Below are 14782 nucleotides of genomic sequence, written 5' to 3' on the forward strand. Positions count from 1 at the left end.
TAAACCCCTTTACTTCTGTGTTTGGGAAGGGGGGAAATTGGGCCCCTTCTGTAGCTGAGGGCTTTAGACTGAGGGAACCCAGGACTTGGGCTTCTTTTCTGTTAACTTTATTATTTCATTTCATTTCTATACTGCCCCATAGCCAAAGCTCTTTGGGTGGCTTACAAAAGTTAAGCACAATGAACATTAAAAACAGATATACAAAATTTAAAACCACCAAAAGTTTAAAAACAACAACACCTTTACTCTGGAGTGTGTGATTTTGAATGGGTGATTTGTCTTAAAAGGGGACATGGAAGTTTTGGGGGTCCCTGAGAGAGATTAAGGACTGAAGAGTGGAGTGGGAGGGAGACAGCAAGGCCTCCAGACCTGAGGGGACCCTAACATTTACTTTGGGGTTTTCAAACAGGGTGGATAAAAATCAATGATTTTTTAAAAAAATAATTTAAAAAATTGGATTTTTTAAATTGGATTTTTTTTTGGATAAAATGCTTTTTGAGGAAAAATGTTTCTAAAGATAGTTTTCTATTTAGGATACATTAAAGCCCAAAGGTTATTCCCAAAAGTTATTCATCATGAAATAAGGATTAGTTTTTAACTATGTAGCATGAGGCTGTTTAATTTTTTTGGTAAATAAATTCCATTAATCCATTCACAATGTCATGCTCATCCAGAGGTTTCTGTAAGATTATTTTTCTCCTTCCAATAAAGTACACCACTGTCCAAATATGAATGATTAACTTATTAAACTGGAGATAGTTCACCTCACAATAATTTCATAATGATCTATGATGTGTTTCTAATAGTATAACCAAATCAGTATTATTATTATTTTTTGATAGAACTAAAACTAATCTGAAAAGTTGCTATTCTAAAACTGAAACCTTCATCTGGTTGCAAATATTAAGCTTATACCAGCAAGAATGAGTCTTTGGTAACTCTGAGTTGTGTAAAATTTAGCAAGGAAGAGTGCACTTTTTTGGGGGGGTCACCTCAAAGTCTTTCTGAGTAGTGATTTAAATCATGATTTAAATCAAATCCACCCTACAAGCCTCTTAATAAATGCTTCTCTCTTTCTTTTTTTTACCTCACGCCATATTCCCTCAACCTTCACCCTCCCTCAGGTCCACCTCGTCTTCCTCTGGCTCCCAGCATTTGTGGGACTGCAGCCAGCTGTTATTAATTGCATTCTGAGCTATTTACAAACTGCCCTGCTGGGAGTTGCTCCTTCTGAGGGGATTTTTTTCTCTCCTCAGCGCTGGGGTTTCTTATCCGTGGCAAATGCCTCTTATTTAGGGTGACCCTATGAAAAGGAGGACAGGGCTCCTGCATCTTTAACAGTTGCATAGAAAAGGGAATTTCAGCAGGTGTCATTTGTATATATGGAGAACCTGGTGAAATTCCCTCTTCATCACCACAGTTAAAGCTGCAGGAGTGACCAGATTTAAAAGAAGGCCGGGCTCCTGCAGCTTTCACTGTGGTAATGAAGAGGGGAATTTCACCAGGTTCTCCATATATACAAATGACACATGCTAAAATTTCCTTTTCAACACAACTGCTAAAGCTACAGGAGCCCTGTCCTTTTCCTATGGTCACCCTACTCTTATTTCAGGGCTTAAGGAGCTCTCTTGTTCCAAAACAGCTCTTTTGCGAGTGAGAAGTAGCGGCTCCATTTTGAGGCAGCCCAAAAGCCAAGGCCTCGCCATCCCCCCTTGGGAGAAAAGGCTAGGGAACAGGGCTGAGAGGAATCAGCAAAGGCTGGACCAAGCAATTCAGTCCCTAACAGACCTCTTAAAAATGTATTCTCCAAAGGCAAAAGTGTGTTGTTTTATTTTAAACCTGAGCAGAATATGAAATACTGGATAGCCAGAGTGATCATTAGTGACACACCTGGTCAGTCTGCACACCTGTCTTTTAAGGCAGCCATTAGCATGTAAAGCCATTTTTTGTTAAAAGCAGGTTTTTGGCAACTACAGCAATTATTCCCTTTGGTTAGATGGGATGGAAAGGCAGCCCAGTCTTTCTCCCATATCAAGTAGCATCTTTTCCAGGGCTTAGGACCCATGGCACTGCACTTCTCTAAACTGTGTAAGTACCCTCGCATTTGGGAGAGTCCAGACTCTCCTTCTTCCCAGAGGCATTTTATTTATTTATTAAAACATTTACATCCCACCCTATACCACAAGGATCTCAGGGTGGCATACAGATAAAACCATACATATAAAATAGAATAAATATACAATCCTAAAACAAATTAAAACATTGACATGTTAAAACCAATATGAAATTTTAAAACAGTAAAATCAAATGAAAACAAGACAGCTTGCCTTACTCCCCCCCCCACTCCCCAGGGCAAGGTACAACACCGCTGCTGAAGTCACTGAGACTCTCTTCCCAGAGGAAAGGCTCCTGCTGAAAGCACTAGGCTTCTTGCTCGCCAAAGCAAAGTGCCATTAGTGGGTGTCTTGCCTCTTCTAGTCAGGCCACACACAGAGAGAGACACGTTTTCCTTCCCCTTCATTGGCCTGGCTCAGACCACATTCTAAACCATGCTGCTTGACCAAAAAATGCATGCATTCCCTTAACCATTTTGTGGTTAAGCAGCATGGTTTAGCGTGTTGTCTGAACCAGGCCAGAGACACACAGTATCTCACACTTTAACATTTGATTTTAGCAGTCCTGTGTTGGTAGCAGTCTTAGTTATAGGGCTGATGGAAGGGACAAGTTATAACCCAGGCCAATGTCCCAGAAGACAAGTTTCAGAAGCTCTGGCAAATGCAGGAGGGATCCAGATAACAGGCCCAAGGTCAAGACACAGGCAAGCAAGCCAAGATAATGGCCCTGTTCAGAAGACACGTTAGACCATGGCTTTAACCACGGTGCTTAAGCCTGTGGTTTAAGGTATCTTCTGCACAGGGCCATAAGAGTCAGGCAAAGCAGAAGTGGTCAAACAGAGTTAGGCAGCCCAATACATACACAATCCAGTAGCAGAGTCAAGCCGTAGTCCAAGTTGATAGCACATGGGTTAGGCGAAGAAACCAGGAGAAGTTGGGGAGAGAGCCAGCAAATGCTGACTGCTGGGCTTTTCCTAATAAAGGTTGCTGAGCCAGACTCAGCTGCTGCCTATTAGAGCTGTTAGGTAGTGTGACCGTATGAAAAGGAGGCCAGGGCTCCTGTACCTTTAACAGTTGCACTGAAAAGCAGGTGTCATTTGTATATATGGAGAAACTGGTGAAATTTCCTCTTCATCACAACAGTTAAAGCTGCAGGTGCCCTGCCCTCTTTTAAATCTGGTCACTCTAGCATAGCTAGAAAAAGTTTTACAGATTCCAGCATTCCCTAGCCAGCATGGGGAACAAGCAAGAAAATTTGCTTAAACTATACTTACCACTGGTTTATATTATTATTTGTATTTGTTTGTTTATTTTAAAGCTGAATGGGGTGCAAAGCGAGAATAGCCAATGCTTTTCTGGTGAAAACTAAAAAGCAATTTACGATGGCCACTTGAAACTCTGCTTGCTAGCAATGTAGAACTGAAGCAGTTGTGAAAGCAGATATACGTAGGATGCAATCCTATGCAGAAAAAATTGTACAACTCCCAGCATCTTCCAGCCAGCCATGCTGGGGGTTGTAGGAGGTGTTTCTGATTAAACTCTGTAGGGTTGTATTTAATGGGTTACATTCAATGTTAGTCTAACTTAAGTCCCATTAATTTCAATGAGTGATCAAAATAGGACTCACATTGGATACAGACTTTATAATGCAATTCTATACATATCTATTCAGATTTAAGTCATATTGAGATGAATGGGGGCATTCTCACAAGTATAGGATTGCAGCTTTGGTCTTAACTTCAGTGAGGGAAAATTTGCAAATGTTCCCTTACAATAGATAGCTCCTATTTGTATCCCCATCACTGGGCCTCTCTGACCTCTGGGAAGGTTTTGCTTCTCTTCTTTCCCTTAATGACAAGGATTGATGTATTCATACAGAGAGACCCAAAAGAATGTAAACTATACTTGAGTTAATCTTTTATTTCACTTATTCGTACTAAACAGAAGTAGCCAATAGGAATCACAGAATGTGGCCCTGCTTGAACTACAAATTATGTTCCTAGCCACTTCAAGTCTGGAAAAATACAAATCTATAGTGATCATCCTGTGGGAGGGAGGAAGGAATGTTTGTGGCTCCCAACTTCAGTCCTAAGAGACCCTTAAGAAAACTCCCAGGATGGTTGTTATCTCCAATGTAGTGTTCCCTTTACTGGTTGTGGTAGAAAGAAGATAGATAATATTATTTACTGGAATGATTTTTGCTGGTGTGCAAAGTTTTGACCTAGATGGAATTCTTCAACAGACAAGAGCTCCTTCAGACTGGATGGGGCGGGGTTGGGGGAATTGCGTTCCCTTACTTTGGCTCTGCTTCCTGCTTCTCTTCCCCATTTGCCACAAGCTGTAATTACACAGGGAAGAAAGCAGCGGCCACATAGCCCATACAATTCAATGGGACTGCACCCTCTAGTGGGTGTTTTATAGTGCAACTTCGCCTGTACACAGCAGGAAAACCCAAGAAATAGCACTATATCTCAGAAGAGTTGGGTTTTCTGAGGCTTATTTTTTACCCCTAAAACTGGGGAATGGAGTGGAGACACACGCAGGAGGCTGGCGGTGTCGTCGAAATGACCCACGAATGTCCGTGAGTGGCCAGTCAGGAGCATGCTATAAAACACTCATTTAAAGAAGCTCAAAATGAATGAGCATTATTTCTCCTACTAGTATTGTCACCCACCCTTCATTTACCCCACATTATTGTCACGGATACCTCAGTCATGCATGGCAGCCAGTTATTTCTACTTGGAAATTCCAAACTTAATCCGAAAGTGTGGTGTCTGTCAATCACAGGTGAGCAGCATTCTCCATATGCATAATTGCAAAAGTCTGGACATCAAAAGACATTTGGGACAGTCTTGGAAACTTAGCTTTAAATTTAAAAGACAAGTTTCTAGTACTCATGGCCAATAAAGGGTTTCTTGGGTCATACTTAATAACTGGATGACAATTCTGTTAGATTTTGCCCAAAGAGATGGTAGTAAGACCCAGATTTGAAATCTTTAGGAACACTACAAAACATCTCCCATGTGAAGGTTTTCTCTGTGATGAGGCATTCGGTTAAGGGGCACAACATGTTTCTAACCCAGTTTTTTTCTCTTGGGATCCTCTTCGTAACTCTACAACAAGCCTGATATTTGCAAAGCCGAGTTTGTAAATAGATGTGAAAGCATCGCCAATTTTGTCATTTTCCTTTAAAGAACAGTCATTTTATTAATGTGTTTACATGCATTTTCCCTCGCATCATCACTCCCCCAAGGGTGTTTCTGGCTCCATTCAGGCTTCCTAATGCTCTCCGAGTTTTTTTCCTTTTCAAACTTTCCTCAAAACAAGACGTTCATTTTCTGACTAGTTTGTCACGGAGGTGGAAAACTTTCAGACACGCAATAGGTCGGGAGATTATTAATGCATGCAGTTCAATGATACACATGAAGAACCCACAGAAGACCACCTCTTCTAATTATTTTGTTAGACTTCTGGAACAAAGCCCCCGTGTAAAATACTTTGAAAAACAGTTTCAGATGTCTCATAGAATTTCCAGAGGGGCTAATCATTTGCCCAAAGATATGGTGACCATATGAAAAGGAGGACAGGGCTCTTGTATCTTTAACAGTTGCATAGAAAAGGGAATTTCAGCAAGTGTCATTTGTATATATGGTGAACCTGGTCCCTCTTCATCACAACAGTTAAAGCAGCAGGTGCCCTGCCCTCTTTTAAATCTGGTCACTCTAGTATAGCTCCTGCAGCTTTAACTGTGGTGATGAAGAGGGAATTTTACCAGGTTCTCCATATACACAAATGACACCTGCTGAAATTCCCTTTTCTATGCAACTGTTAAAGATACAGGAGCCCTGTCCTCCTTTTCATATGGTCACCCTACCCAAAGAGATTTATGGCCCCTTAAAGACTTACTTGGAGTCTTGTTTCATAGATTATTGGTGTTACCAGATGGGGGGATATGGAAGCATTTAGTGGCTGGCTAAGAAGTAGGACAAAAAGATTGTCCAAATTCAGCTGTCAATTTTTAGCCAAAATTTTACTGGTCCGATCAGTAAAACTCTATTTTTCTCAGGCGACCAGTTCTGGGGTCTGAAAAACCAGTACACTCCAGAATCTAGCATTTTACTCATTTATTGACTACATTTTTATATCAGTGAATAGCAATTCACAAGAAGTAGAACCCCAAAATACAACAAGACTAGGGTGACCATATGGAAAGGAGGACAAGGCGCCTGTATCTTTAATAGTTGCACTGAAAAGGGAATATGAGCAGGTGTCATTTGTATGCATGCAGCACCTGGTGAAGTTCTCTCTTTGTCATAACAGTTAAAGCTGCAGGAGCCCTGCCTAGCATGACCAGATACAAAAGAGGGCAGGGCTCCTGTAGCTTTAACTGAGGGAATTTCACCAAGTGCTGGATGCATACAAATGACACCTGTTAAAATTCCTTTTTCTATACCACTGTTAAAGATACAGGAGTCCTGTCCTCTTTTTCATATGGTCACCCTAGACATTCCAAAACATTATTATGGAATGCTCAAGTGCATCTGTTGTAGAAACAGTACTTATTCGAATGGAGGCCTGCACAACTTACAACGCCCAGCCCTCCTTAGGGTTGCCAACTTTTCAACTGGCTTCTGTTCTTGTGACTTTAACAGCAGCGTGACCCACAGCAATTAGCAGGGAAAGCTCTGCATTGCATAGATTGTAGACCGTAGAGGTAGACATTACTGCCTGCTAATTGCTGTGGAGCAAGTTGCTATGAAAGGCACAGCAGCAGGGGTCAGGTGAAAAGTTGGCAAGCTCAAGCCCACTTTTTTTAAAAAATGTGGCTTGCCAGGCATTTGAGAATCTATTGTTTGCATTGGGAGGGAGGGAGAGAGAAAGAGAGAAACCCACCAGGAAGTTTATCTACCTGACTTTAGTGGGCCATCTTACCTGGCTGATGGGTGAGGTCTGGCTCATTGGATCATGAGTCCTTTATGCCCAGTGAAGGCTGGGAGTTGTATGCCCAACGGAGGCTGGTGGCATCAATGTCCCTGGGGCAGTGAATTCGCTCTGGATTTCAGTCAGAACCAGTGAAGCACCTTGCATAGCTCCTTTGGGGTTCTGATTCACTGCCCCACTGACATCAGAGACACCAGCCCCTGCTGTGAATGCCATATGACAGACCGGCTTGGCCCAAGACGCTGCTGCCTGAGGTGAAGAACAAGATGGCACCCCCTCCCAGGACTGGCAAGTCAATCTGTCTTCAACATTGACCACGGGAGAGCTCACAGCAGGCTAGGTGACCCGCGGTTCGACACTTTGCTGCCACCTCCCAACATTTACCGCCTGAGGCAACTGCTTCTTCCTGCCTAATAGTAGGGCCACTCCTGATGGGAGACGCTGTGGCGCAATGTTTGGAGAACCATCACGGCAGATGTTTGAGCTGCTACACCTCATTGCCACTGTTTGTTGTTGCTACACCCGTCCACCTTCCGATCTAGCTTGCAGCGCGTGGATGGCTTCTACGTAGATATTTGAGTCACGGCGAGCTCTCCGGCTGTGGTGTTTCTAATTGCAGCTGTGCTGTTTTGTTGTTTGCCTTCTTCCTCCAGACACGTCAAAGGCTATCAGGACTAATTAAACAGTCTCCTGAGGCCTCGACAGATAAATTGCAGCCAGAGCAATTCCTGAAGTTAGGAGGCAGGTCATATCTGTCAACATTTCACAAAGGAACATCAAAACAGGGTGGTAACACCTGAATTCTGATTACTGCCTGAGCCTTACACACGCATGCACCCACTTACACGTTACTCTGCAACAGACTCTTTGATTTGAAAGCCTGTCAGAGGGCATTTGTTCTTTTATTTTTTCTTTAGTACATTTTTATTCCGCCTTTATTTTCTCCTTAAGGAACTCAAGGCGGTGTCCATAATCCTTCTCCTCTCCACTTTATCCTCACAACAACAATCCTGTGAGGTAGGTTGGACTGAGAGTCTGTGACTGGCCTAAGGGCTGTTGTCAAGGGCTCTGACCCAGGTTTGGAGGTGTGTCAACCGGTTCTGGATGGGGCTACACTCCCCCTGAAAGACTGTGTTAGCAATTTGGGGTTGCTCCTGGATCCGTCGCTCCAAATGACAGACCAGATAGATGCGACGGCCAGGAAGTGTCTACTATCAGCTTTGGCTGATATGCCAGCTGCGCCCCTTCCTAGAGTCGGAAGACCTAAAAACGGTTGTGCACGCGCTGGTAACCTCAAGGCTTGACTTCTGCAATGCGCTCTACATAGGCTACCATTGTACCTAGTTCGGAAACTTCAACTAGTTCAAAATATGGCAGCCAGGTTGGTCACCGGTACATCTAGAGGTGAGCATATTACCCCAACATTAAAATCACTCCACTGGCTGCCAATTAGTTTCCGGGCAAAGTACAAAGTGTTGGTCATTACCTTTAAAGTCCTAAATGGTTTGGGGTCCAGGTTACCTGTGGGATCGCCTTCTCCCATATAGTCCGCCCCACACACTCAGGTCATCTGGGGTGAACTTACTTCAGTCAGCTAAAACTAGGCTGACATCAGTTTCCCAGAGGACCTTTTCTTCTGTCACCCCCAGATTGTGGAATGGCCTGCCGGAGGAGATTCGTAAAATTAACTCTCTGTGTGATTTTAAGGCAGCTTTAAAGACTAGCCTTTTCCGGCAGGCCTATCCAGATCAATGTAAAATCAAGAATTTTTAAGATGGATTGATTCCTGTTCTAATGTTGTTCCCCGCCTTGATCCAAAGGGAGAGGTGGGTAAGAAATAAATAAATATATTATTTATTTATTGTTTTAATTTTTGTGAACTGCCCAGAGAGCTTCGGCTATTAGGCGGTATAAAAATGCAATAAATAAATAAATAAATAAATAAAAATAAAGTCCCTCGGGTGACCATATGAAAAGGAGGACAGGGTTCTTGTATCTTTAACAGTTGTATTGAAAAGGGAATTTCAGCAAGTGTCATTTGTATATATGGAGGACCTGGTGAAATTCCCTCTTTATCACAACAGTTAAAGGTGAAGGAGCTATACTAGAGTGACCAGATTTAAAAGAGGGCAGGGCACTTGCACCTTTAACTGGTGTGATGAAGAGGAAATTTCACCAGGTTCTCCATATATACAAATGACACCTGCTGAAATTTCCTTTTCAATACAACTGTTAAAGATACAGGAGCCCTGTCCTCCTTTTCATATGGCCACCCTAGTCACCCAGTGGGCTTCAATGGCTGAGTGGGGACTAGAACCCGGATCTCCCGACTCCCAGCCCAACACTTTAGCCACTACACCACACATGGTTAAAAGATAGACATATCAACAGTTCAAAATAGACCATAGTGGCTCCAATGTGCAAAATGGCAAGACTTCCCCCAACCTGGGGCCATCCAGAGGTGTTGGACTCAATTCCCATAATACTCTAGCTGACTGGGGGACTGCTGCCATTCACTACATTGATGCCTTTGTGTTAATGTGTGTGCCTTCGTGTTAATGTGTGTGCATACACGCTGGACACAAGATGCATCAATTCTGCAATTCACAGTGCAATCCTATGCATGTCTACTCAGAAGTAAGCTTCGTTGAGTTGGGTGGGGTTTACTCTTAAGTAAGTGGCCATAGGATTGCACTCTCAGGGTTTCTGGAAGTAAAATCTCTCAGGAAGACTCTAAATGCTAAAGAATGGCAACTCTAAAAAGTCACCCTCACAAAAACTTAACCTAGCATGCCCAGAAGACAAAAACGCAGCAAAGGATGTGCCAGTTGCATTTACCAGGAAAAAAATCAACAGAGAGGGCTTTTTGCATGGTAAAGTCCAATATACTCATTACGCCATGGCGTAAGCTCTCATGGACGAGAGATCCCATCATCATCAGTACAAAGTGTTACCCTTAGCTGGCACGTGCAAAGAAAACCATTTTAAACAGTGAGACCAAATCACTATGAAATGCAGGAGTACAGACTGTAACAATTCTATGTTAAGCTTAATTTATACAAAATAATCACAGTAACTGTTCACAGCAGCAGTAACTGATGATAACGTAATCATCCTAGCTTTGCTATGTTAATTAACACTTGGAGTGGGAGATGAAACCATTGTCTGGATTTAAGCCCTAAACAAACAGAATCAAACTTCTCGATAAGGTCTCACGAGATTCTTGCAACAGAGATAATGTGGCTACTCCATGGAAGTTATTACTAGAAAATCTGGGCTGTCCCTGATGATAAATAGAGACGAGTGGAGCAGGTGGCCGGTAAGGATTTCCTGGAAGAATGATTTTCACTTTCCACTTCTCCAATTAAACAGGAGTAGGTTGGTTTCTAGGGAAGCTCTGATTAAAAGATAAAATAAGAACTCACAAAGATATAAAATTGTGACCAGCACTTAATTTCAACCAAGGAACAACCCCCCTATCCTGTTTTAAAAGCTAAGCTAGATTCCTGGATAAGATTGCCAACTCTCTTTTTTATCACCTTTTGCTCCTCTGCCTTTTACAGCAGCTTGGATCGCCAGAAATTAGCAAATGCTAGCGATGATCATCAGGCTACTAAAAGCTTCCGCCTGCTTATGTCTGCAAATCATGCTGCTGTTAAAGGCACAAGAGCAGACCAGGCTGCACTTTTCTGAGTCAGTTGGCAACTCTAGTCCTGGAACACAGAGACTAACCATGAAGAAAAACTAGATTTGAGCCAATGTAGCAGGTGCTACATACATATACATAGCCAGACCCTACTTTGCCATAATGGGTTCAGGTTTCCAGGAATAATAATAATAATAATAATAATAATAATAATAATAATAATAATAATAATAATATATTTCTTACCCGCCTCTCCGTTTGGATCGAGGCAGGAACAACAATAAATATAAAATACATTAAAATGAATTAAAAACATAGTATACATTATTAAAACATCCTAAAATTTCACTGGATAGGCCTGCCGGAATAGTTCAGTCTTTATAGCTTTCTTACGTAAATGCTAAAAGACTGTTAAGTTGACAAGTCTCCTCCGGCAAGCCTTTCCACAGTCTGGGAGCAGCAGAAGAGAAGGTCCTCTGGGTAATACCTGTCAGCCTAATTTTGGCAGACTGAAGTAGATTCTTCCCAGAGGACCTGAGCGTGTGGGGCGGATTGTACGGGAGAAGGCGATCCCGCAGGTAACCTGGACCCAAACCATGTAGGGCTTTAAAGGTAATAACCAACACTTTATACTTCGCCTGGAAACTAATTGGCAGCCGGTGAAGAGTTTTTAAAACTGGTGCAATTTGGAAGTCTGAAGACCCTGCACTTCCTTGTTTAGAAATTAAGCATAGACTGTGACCTGCCCAAATTATCTTACTTTAAAAGCGCTCTTTCCCCCAAACGGAAAGTTTTGTTTGTCAGTCTTTCATTGTCACTATATCTAACAATCTCTAATAATGTATCTCAGCCTTTCTAAATCAGGTACCCTTCAGAGGTGTTGGACTACAACCCTCAGCATTCTAGCTCAGGCATGCTGGGAGTTGTAGTCCAACACATCTGGAAGGTACCAGATTGGGAAGGGCTGACGTACAAATATTATTATCCATTCCATAATACCTTTTATAGCGTTGTGGACAGTACAGAATGTTTTACAATCTCCCCCATCCTTGCATCGTCTTTTCTTTCTTTTCTGTCTTCCCCCCCCCCCTTGCCCTTTGAAAAGTAAACATCCAAGAGTCTGCAACTCCGGCAATGGCAAACAGATTCTGCAGTCAAGTCTCCCGCACCGCTAATCGCTGACCTCCAGTTGCTGGACAGGGCCTAAACTGTGTGCGCTGCTGGACGAGTTCAAAGCCACTGAGAAGCATCTCCAAGGATGGATAGCAAAGCCCTGTCCCCAGAGGGAGAGCTGGAGAGAATCCCACCACCCTGCAGTGCTCCTTCGCCCGCCCCCTCCTCTCTCCTCTGCCCTCCAGTCACCCACTCATGACAAGGCAAGGGAGACGGTGCCTTTAAACGCCAGAGCACCAAGCGTGGGGACCGCTAGATGCACGAGCGGATGGCAGAGTCAGGAAGCAATCGCTTACCTTCCACTTCACAGGTAAGAGCTCGGCTGCTGTCCGTTCTAGTAAACTGAGATGCAGTTTGTGTCTGGGTGTCTTCCTGCAGTGTGTGTGTGTGTGTGTGTGTGTCTGTGTGCGCCCGCCTGCCATGGATTGTGTCTCTGTGGCCAGCTTCATCCTGTGGCATTCCAATTTGAGCTCACTTCGGAAGTGGGTTTTTAGGCCCTGGACTCTTCCTAGTTCAGTGTGGGGTCCCCCAGCTTTTAAAAAGAAGACCCCGTTTCTGGACCGTTAGCAGCATCAGCAGCTGGAAAGGTTAGCAGAGTTATAACAACGTTTCTCTCTACGTCCGAAAAGTTCTGCCTGTTGATTTCTGCGCATCAAGTTGCTATCTGAGACACAAGAGGGAGACAAGTGTTTTCTTTTCTGATCATATGGCAACCTTCATTTGGCTCGGCAAAGCAAACGAACATGTTTGAAAAGTGTGTGAAGCTACACCGAACTGAATATTTAAAAGACGATTCAGTCTGGGTTCAGTTTGCAGTTGTAGGGTGACCATATGAAAAGGAGGACAGGGCTTCTGTATCTTTCACAGTGGTATTGAAAAAGGGAAATTTCAGCAGGTGTCATTTGTATGCATGCAACTCCTGGTGAAATCACAACAGTTAAAGCTGCAGGAGCTATACTAGAGTGACCAGATACAAAAGAGGGCAGGGCTCCTGCAGCTTTAATTGTGGTGATGAAGAGGGAATTTCCCCAAGTGTTGCATACACACAAATGACACCTGCTGAAATTTCCTTTTCTAAACTTCTGTTTAAAGATACAGAAGCCCTGTCCTCCTTTTCATATGGTCACCCTACGTTCACAGCACTGAAGATTTCATGTGGTACTATGTTGCATGTGGGGGCGGGGCAGGGGGGTAATAGGTTAAAACCTCATTCAAATAACCCAAAACCCCTGAAAGTCCACTGGAACATCAAGGTGATAGTTCTGATAAGACCTAATCCCAGAACTTGAAAGTATATCCTGTTGTATTTCAGTGGGACTTCTTTAGGTGGCTGGTGGGGTGGGGTGGAGTAGGAGTGGGGGGCTGAAAAGTAGGGTAGAAATTTTCTAAAGTATTTTTTTTAAAATATGGGAAATATTATGTGTAGGGAAGGTGGTGTTGCCAACTGACCCGGGAAAGAATATCACATCCTGGCCTGTTCCTGTATCCTTTAAGTAGTTTTGTTCTGCATAAATTGGCAGTGGAAGCTTTCCGTGGTGGGATGATGACCGCTACCTCTGGAGAATATATGCAGAGCCAACTGTTATTAATGACACAGGAGCAGGACCTGGTAGAAAAAGTTGGCATTGCTATGGCAGGATCTACACTACTGCTTTAAAGTGCTTTAAAGCGCTTTATAACAGTTTTGGCCCAGGACACACTGCATATACAGTTGTCAAAACTGTTATAAAGCACTTTAAAGCAGTAGTGTAGATCTGGGAGGCGCAGTAGGTCCCTAAGACTGCAGTTGAACCTGACTTGAAACTGACGAGCCTTACGTCTGAGTAAAACCACTTTGGATCAGTCTGTAAGAGAGCAGGATCTGTCGCTCTTCCTAACCTTGGCTTTGCAGATGATTAGCTTACTGTAAAAGGAAGGCCATAGAGCTGCTTCTGATACTGATATTTAAAAAGAGAGAGAAAGAGAGAGAGATAAAAGGTCTTCCTCCTGATTCTGTTTTCCGCCTGGCTTTCTCACTTTTATTTAATCAAATAAAAAGGGTTTTATTTAGTTTATACATGAGGAGCAGACCGAGTGTGCCTGCGTCACGAGCCAAGGAATGGTGGAGGCGACAGAAGGAAGATTTGGAAACTGTATGGGGGAAGTGAGCCAGCCCTAAAGGGTTACTGTCCTAACACTTAGCAACAGTGCAGAAACACCAACGTGGGGGGTAAGCACAGTTTGGGGGCGCTCATGGTGACAGTCCCCAGAGCCCCCAAGGAGCATCAAAATTCTGGCATCTGTCTAGATCCAAATCAACAAACCAGCTCTAGCGTTTTTATCTCCGCCGGGAGCAGAGCGTTGGTGAAGCTGAGGGGTCTGGATTGCCCCTTTGAGACGGAGTCAGCCCAAAAGACTTTGTTGTTGGGGAAAATTCATTTCCTCCCAGCTACTGTGAGGATTGCAGCTAAGCTGAGAGGGAACAGGTAATTCTGAGGGGGTGGCTGATGCTATCAGTGCTCCTGCTATTAAAAAAATAAAAAATGTGCCAGCCCTCCATCTCTGTGAGCCTGCCCCCTGCTACATCACTGCTGATGAAATGCCTCCCTCCTCAACTTATGCCGAATAGAGGGGAACCAGTACCTCGTGAGATTTGCAAGCTATACTTCTATTAATGCAGCCCAAAATAGCATTTGCCTTTCTTGCAGCCACATCGCACTGTTGGCTCATATTCAGCTTATGATCTGCAGCAATTCCAAGAACCTTCTCATTTGTAGTATTGCTGAGCCAAGTATCCCCCACCTTGTAGCTCTGCATTTGGTTTCTTTTTCCTAGGCTTCCCCCATTACATAATCATTATTATGACTTTGTATTTCTCCAAACGTCGGGGGTCTCCAAGGTTCTTCACTTATGGTGTTTCTTGTTGTGC

At 43.4% G+C, this 14782-nt stretch overlaps 1 protein-coding gene across 1 annotated transcript in view; it reads right to left on the reverse strand.

The window, feature by feature from the left end:
• DMPK (DM1 protein kinase) overlaps nucleotides 1-14782 on the reverse strand; it is a 399930-nt gene that overhangs the window by 7176 nt on the left and 377972 nt on the right. The gene's annotated exons all lie outside the window — the stretch shown is intronic.

The sequence above is a fragment of the Elgaria multicarinata genome, chromosome 13, assembly GCF_023053635.1.
Source record: "Elgaria multicarinata webbii isolate HBS135686 ecotype San Diego chromosome 13, rElgMul1.1.pri, whole genome shotgun sequence".
NCBI lineage: Eukaryota > Metazoa > Chordata > Lepidosauria > Squamata > Anguidae > Elgaria > Elgaria multicarinata.